This window comes from Rhinolophus sinicus, chromosome 16 (genome assembly GCF_057876585.1).
Source record: "Rhinolophus sinicus isolate RSI-liver-muscle chromosome 16, RSI-T2T, whole genome shotgun sequence".
Lineage (NCBI taxonomy): Eukaryota > Metazoa > Chordata > Mammalia > Chiroptera > Rhinolophidae > Rhinolophus > Rhinolophus sinicus.
Genome location: NC_142516.1, coordinates 104,068,509 through 104,075,337, shown reverse-complemented (window position 1 = coordinate 104,075,337; position 6,829 = coordinate 104,068,509).

Genomic DNA, 6,829 nt, shown 5'->3' with positions numbered 1-6,829 from the left:
CTTAATCATGTCTGCAAAAACTATTTTTCCAAATAAGGTAGTATTTACATATTCTAAGGATTAGAACCTGGTATCTTTGGGGTAATTACACAGTTTACTGTAGGCATACACTGTATTCTCTCTCATACACATGGAAATACACAATACCTACACTATTCTAGAAAACATCACTGGGCTCCTTGGAGAACTTTAATTGATCAGTATGTACTTACTGAGCACCTACTCTATGCAAAGTTACAATAGAAAAACAAAAGGAGTATGAAACATGATCCCTGCCTTGGAGTAACTGACAAATACAGTTGCAAAGACAAGACTAATAACACAAGTGAAGCAAGTAGAAACTCTGCCAAGACAGAGGGTATTCAAATGGTATAGATTATAAGTGTTATACAGGTTCAAAGAAAGGAGATCTATATTAAAAAAGAACAGAAAATGCGAATAATTTAAAAGCTGTAGTTGTTTAGAGATAATCTACATGTTTTTCACTATTTGGGGAATTCTCATGTAAAATTACTTGTAATACCTACAAAATACTATTGAATAAAAAAACTAGATGATAATATAACCTTAGTTGTATTATTGACTTTCACAAACGGTTGAAGCAGTGTCTTTATTTACAACCTGTCACCTTCATTATCAGAAAATGCAGGCTGCTTTCCAGGCTGCTGGTATTAACCATGGCATTGTTGATGATACTCCATTATGACATACAGATTGTTTTGTAAAAGATGAATTTCTTTAAACATGCAAATGTCAGGCGTTCATAGGCCCTCAGAGATCCAGGAAATGAGAATAGGCATAAAAAAATAAATAAAACCGGTAGCTATTTTTGTACTTTTCTAGGCTAACAGTTCTAATTGCCATCATTGTCATCAAAAGGAGAAATAAGAAGGCTATTAAGAAATGGTCTGATTTGCAACACATTTGTCCAAAAACAAAACAAAAATCAATTAGAGAAAGAGTGGAAAGAGAGAGAAGCAGAAGCAAATTTACTATCATGGTATTAGGAGAAATTGATTTGGGAGTAAAACAGTACAAGCGAGAAACAAGATCCATATGTGATGGTAAAAACTACATTAACACATAAAATATTAACAGCATTACATCTACGTATTCAAAGAAATAAAGCAAACAAATGCCTAAACAAAAGCTAACGCAGAAATATAGGAAGAAATAAATATAAATATATTTACAATTAAAAACTTTAAAATGTCACTGTCAAAATGGCAGATCAATCAATTAATTATGTAGCTGAAGAATGTAATAAAAATAATAGACATGGAGCAAAATGAATAGATTTTTTTCTTGAAAAATAGATGAGATTAAAGATGCATAATAAACACAAAAGACCATAATTCTGAAACATATCATTTTGTCTACAATACAATAACAAAGTTGAATTGAAAAGTAACCAACTACCTGGAAAGCACAGAACACTCTCTTAAATAACATCTGGAGCAGAGAAGAAATCAGAGCTATTGATGAAATAGGGTTTATTACCAGCAACAAATTGTATACACTTGAAAGTGTTCAGTGAACATTGTGGTTGATGGTTCAACATCCATTCCATGCCAATCATGTTGCAAGGGATTTGGTTTTGAATTGAGTACATACCCAATTTTTGCCAATGAACATAAGTCAGTGAAGAAAACTGTCTTGCTTCTATGAGAAAATCAAGAGTCTTCTTCCAGACTTGCCGTATTGGGGTATGATGCTTGGGATTATTTTGCCACTTTGTTACCAATATTAGTAAATCTAAATGCTGGATAGAACCTGAATCTTTTTTTTTTTTTTTTCACTTAGCTTTTTTGTCTGTTTTCTTTGGATAAATACCCAGAAGTGGAATTGCTGGGTCATATGGCATCTCTATTTTCAATTTTTTGAAGAAGGGCTCATACTGTTTTCCACAGTGGCTGCAATAATTTACAATCCCATAATAGATCTTTAATAGATTTGCGCTCTCCACTTAATCAGATCTCTACTCAAATGCTACTTCCTCAGAAAGGCAACTGTTGACTATCTCAATTAAAATGGTACCCTACACCAACATCATCCTCTGTCCTCTTATTCTACATTGTTTATTTCTATTTTCTAATAATTGTTACTTTTCAATTACAGTTAACGTACAATATTATATTAGTTTCAGGGGTACAACATAGTGATTAGACATTTATATAACTTACGAAGTGATCACTCTGATAAATCTATTACCCATCTGACACCATACAGTTATTACAATGTTATTGACTATATTCATTATGCTATAATTTATATCCCCATGACTGTTTTGAAATTACCAATTTGTACTACTTCGATCTTTTCCCCTTTTTTACCCATCCTCCCAAACCCTTCCCATCTGACAAAAAATGTTTTGTGTATTTATGATTTGTTTCTGTTTTATTTTTTTATTTTGTTGTTTAGATTCCTAAGTGAAATCATATGGTATTTGTCTTTCTCTGTCTGACTTATTCCTCTTAGCACAATACCCTCTATGTCCATCCATGTTGTTGCAGATGACAAGATTTCATTCCTTTTTAAAGCTGAGTAATATTCCACTTCTTTATTCATTCATCTGTTGACGAACACTTAGATTGTTTCCATATCTTGGCTATTGCAAATAATGCTGCAATGAACATACGGATGCATATTTCTTTTAAAATTAGTCTTTGGGTTTCTTTGGATAAATACCCGGAAGTGGAATTATTGGGTCCCTCTTTGTCTCCTATTATTGGCTTTGTTTTAAAGTCTATTTAGTTTTGTAAAGGTATTGCTAACACATCTTTTTGTTTTTGTTTGTTTCCATTTTCATGAAATACCTTTTTCTATTCCATTCCATTCTGTCTGTGTGTGCCTTTTGATTTGAAGTGAATCTCTTGTAGGTAGCATATGTAAGATTCTCGTTTTCTTATCCTTTCAGCTACCCTATGTCTTTTGATTAGAGCATTTAATTCATTTACATTGAAAGTAATTGTTGATAGATATGTATTTTATTATTCACATTTTTTATCCTTTTATTCCTTCTTTTTAAAGAAGCCTCTTTAACATTCTTGTAATACTGGTTTGTTGGTGATGAACTCCTTTAGCTTTTTCATCTGGGAAGCTCTTTATCTGTCCTTCGGATTCTAAATGATAGCTTTGCTGGGTAATCTTGATTGTAGGACCTTGCTGTTCATCACTATGAATATTTTGTGCCACTCCCTCTGGGCTACAAAATTTCTGTTGAGAAATCATCTGACAGTCTTATGGGACCTCCCTTGTAGTTAACTAACTGCTTTTCTCTTGCTGCTTTTAAGATTCTTTCTTTGTCTTTAACCTTTGACATTTCAATTATGGTGTGTCTTGATGTGAGTCTCTTTGGGTTCATCTTGTCTGAGACTCTCTGCACTTCCTAGGCTTGTACATTTATTTCCTTCACCAGTTTAGGGAAGTTTTCCATCATGATTTCTTCAAATAGGTTTTCCATTCTTTGCTTTCTTTCTTCTCTTTCTGGTATCACTATGATGTGAATGTTGGTACACTTGATGTTGTTTCAGAAGCCCCTTAAACTATTCTCATTTTTTAAATTCTTTTTTCTTTTTGCTGTTCTGATTGGGTGTTTTCTGTTAGCTTATCTTCCAAACCATTGATTTGATCCTGTGCTACATCTAATCTACTGTTAAGTCCCTCTAATGTATTCTTCAGTTACTGTGTTTTCATTTCTGCCTGGTTCTGTTTTATGTTTTCTATCTCCATTTTTATGTTTCCTATCTCTTTGTTGAAGTTCTCCCTGAAATCACTGAGCATCCTTATAACTAGTGTTTTGAACTCTACATCTGGTAGATTGCTTGTCTCCATTTTGTTTCGTTCTTTTTCTGGAGCTTTGTTCTCTTCTTTCATTTGCAAAATGTTTTTTGTCTCCTCATTCTGACTGCCCCCCTGTGTTTGTTTCTATGTATTAGGTAGAGCTGCTATGTCTACAGGTCTTGGTGGAGCGGCCTTATGTAGTAGGTGTCCTATGGGGCCCAGTGGCACATTCTCCTTGATCACCTGAGCTGAGTTTTCCAGATGTGTCCCTTGTGTGTGTTATGTGTGCCCTCCTGTTATAGTTGAGCCTTGATCGCTGTTGGCACATCAAAGAGAGGGATCACCCTCAGGCTAATTGGTTGTGAGGACTGGCCATGATTACAGTGGAGGAGCTATTATTCAGGGGCTGACCTTATGGAGCAGGAGATGCTTTAGAAGAGCTCTGGTGCCTGCCCAGTCTGCCCTTTCATTGTGTTGTTTGTGGAGGCGGTTGGTTGGTGCTCTGATGTGGTCTGTAGGTGGCCACTGGGTGTGTTTGTTCTGAAGGCTCTTGGGAGGTGCTCTGCTGCAGGCCAAAGTCAGCCACTTCCTGTGTCTTGTCCTGGGCCACTTGGTATGACCTACAAAATGATGATTTCCACTTGTGCTAGGCTTGGAGTTAGCCTGGGAGAAGCTAACCTGTGAACTGAGGTGGCTTCCCCTAGTGCCTGGCTTTGGGCTACTTGGCAAGAGGTATGGTGCATGCTGAGGCCAGATGCTGCTTATTTGTAGTTTGAACCTTTGAGAGATTTTAAGAAAGTCTGTAGCATGAGCCAAGACAAGCCCTTTGTATGGAAAAGTCACTGGTTTGGGAAAAGTCTCCCACAAGTTTGCTGAGGTAGGGTCTCAGGGAATCACCAGGATAGGGCAAATGGTGTTAGGGTGATGGAGACTCTGACTTGGTGCCCACCTGTGCCTAAAGGCTGGGTGGGACAAGGGCTTAACAAAGGAACAATGGCTTTTTCCAGCAGCTGTGTCTGGGAGAAAGCTGCTCCTCCAGCCCTCATCTTGAAGGTAGACAGCTTAGTTCCTCCCCATATGTCTCTAATGCCTTTCAAGCTGCTACCCCTACACTAGAGCTCAGAGTAAGTGAGTCCGTCAGCGAGTAAGTCCATGTGCAGAACCTTTAAGAGGAGTACCTGGGACTCCAGCTGCACTCTGTTTCATTCAGCCACAATCTCCGCTGGTTTTCACAGTCAGAAGTTGTGGGACTTCTTTTCCTAGCACTGGAACCCTGGGCTGGGGAGCCTGGTATGAGGTTGGGACCCCTCACTCCTCAGGGGAGACCTCTGCAACCATGGTATCCCTCCTGATTTCTGACTGCCACATGTGGGTGTGGGTGTGAGTTCGGCCTCTTCTTCATCCCCACCCCTCTTACCGGTCTGGATGTTGCTTTTTCTGTGTGTCCTTAGTTATAGGACTTCTGCTCAGCCAGAATTCAGGCAATTCTCAATGATGGTTGTTCTGTAGTTTAGTTGTAATTTTGATGTGGTCATGGGAGGAGGTAAGCACAGCATTTTGCCACTCTGCCATCTTGACTGGAAGCCCTGACCCTGGGTCTTTCATGGTATTAGTGAAATGATAAACTAACCTACTGCAGATCTTTCCCTACCTAGGTCTCTTATTAAATTAGTTAAGCTATTTCTTCTTAAGTAAGTTTTTATTGAGCTTTCTGTTACTGTACTGGAAAGAAACCTTGCTGATACCAAGCATAAAAGTAAAGAACATGTATATGTCTTTATGCAAAACAAAGCAACAAAATAGAGAAACAAAGTAACAAAAACAAACCAACAAAATAGAGAACATATATAAAAATACTAATCTGATACGAATGGCTAACACCTAAACAGGATTTACTGTGAGGTGGGCATTGGGCTAAGTACTTTATATACATTAATTCATTTAATCTTCACAATAGTCTAATGACATAGTTACCATTAGCATAAGTAGTAAATGACAAGGAGTCTGTTGATAATTTGCTTGTGATTGGCAGAGCCAGGATTTGATCCTAGATAGTCTAATTCCAGAGTGTTCTTATACATTATGGTATACTGCTTCTAACTTCTCTATATTTCTCTCTGATTTAAAAAAAAAAGTGACTGTTTCAAATAAAGAATTAAACAAATATACGTCAACATTTAAAATTACACTTGTTAAAAGAGATATGTACACTGTCTCAGTTATCTCTTGTGAGGTAACAAACCAGCTCCAAATTTTGTGGTTTAAAACCATATATATATATATATATATATATATATATATATATATATATATATATATAAAAATATATATATATATATTTATATATATATATGAATTTAACTTGGGTTGAGCTCAACAAAGATGTTTTATCTCTGCACACCCCGCCCCCAGGGCATTAGCAGGAAAGGCTAGTTTGGTCACTAGTGAGTCAAGCTGACTCATGCACATGGTTAGCAAGTTGGTGCTAGCTTCGTACTGATCTCAGCAAGGACTGTGAGTTGTGGTTATAAATTCTGCTCCACAGTTGCTTGGGCTTTTTCATAGCAAGGTGGCTCAGTTCTACAAGCACCTGTATCTTTTTGATATACTTCTTTTGGCCCAAACAGATGCTGTATTGCATTTTATAACCTAGCCTTAGAGGTCACACAGTGTCACTTCTGCCAGCGTCACAAAGCCACAAAGCCATCAAGGGGAATAGCACTGTCAATGGAAGGAGTGTCAAAGAAGAAGATATGCAATGGTTTGGTTGTTACAGACAGAATTAGGAAAATACAACCTGCCATTCTTGCTTTTATACTTACATGCAAGAATACAGACAGGAAGTCAAAAAGTGGGAAAATGCAGTCACAAATGTAAGAAAAAAAGAAATGCTAATTTTAAAACTTCCAAAAGAATTAAAAATTTTGAATTCAGTGTTTGGCAGGGCTGAAAGTACATTGTAAATTGTTCAAGTTTTTTTTAAAGTTACTTGACAGTATTCATACTTTTTGATACAATGTAAAATATTATTAATTCTTAATCCTAA